General features: G+C 58.3%; 1 long non-coding RNA gene across 1 annotated transcript in view; it reads right to left on the bottom strand.

Moving 5' to 3' along the window:
- Nucleotides 1–182: 182 nt before the first annotated feature.
- Nucleotides 183–605, bottom strand: part of LOC119594658 — a 1,834-nt gene continuing 1,411 nt past the window's right edge. Inside the window, exon 3 of the long non-coding RNA XR_005230644.1 lies at nucleotides 183–200. This is a non-coding gene — a long non-coding RNA (uncharacterized LOC119594658). The remainder of the gene's footprint in view (nucleotides 201–605) is intronic.

Genomic DNA, 605 nt, shown 5'->3' with positions numbered 1-605 from the left:
CATCAAGAATGGTTAAACCCCTAAACACCGAAAAAATCAACGAATTCACTGAATAATGACGCCATCGTACACTGTAAAATCCAAGAGCTGAATAGCCTGGTGTGCTTCGTCTTCAAAGTCGTTCTGGGCGTCTTCTGCTGAATTCTGGCGTCCCTTGGTTTCTTTGGCTGAGGCTGAGTGAAGGGAGCTAGGTGGTAGTCCTGTGGGGGGGAAAGGGAGAGGGAGGGAGGGAAGGGGAAGGGAGAGGGAGGGGAGGGAAAAGGGGAGAGTGGGGGAGGAGGGGGAAAGGGGAAGGGAGGGAAGGGGGAGGGGAAGGGAGGGGAGAGAGGGAGTGGGGAGAAAGGGTGAGGGAGGGAGGGGAAGGGGAAGGGAGTGATGTGAGGGGGGAAGGGGAAAAAGGAGGGGGAGAGCAGGGGAAGGGGGGAGGGAGGGGTGAGGAGAAGGGGAGAGGGGGAGGGAGGGAGCAAGGGGGGGGAGGAAAGGGAGGGTTTGAGAGAGAGAGGGAGAGAGGGGGAAATTGGGAGGAAGGGGGAGGGGAAGGAGTAAAGGGGGGAATGAAGTGGAAGGGAGAGGGAGGAAGGGGGAAAGGGAGAGTGAAGGAAAAG

This window comes from Penaeus monodon, chromosome 34, assembly GCF_015228065.2.
Source record: "Penaeus monodon isolate SGIC_2016 chromosome 34, NSTDA_Pmon_1, whole genome shotgun sequence".
In the NCBI taxonomy this organism is placed as follows: domain Eukaryota; kingdom Metazoa; phylum Arthropoda; class Malacostraca; order Decapoda; family Penaeidae; genus Penaeus; species Penaeus monodon.
This window is presented reverse-complemented; position numbering and strand designations above follow the sequence as displayed.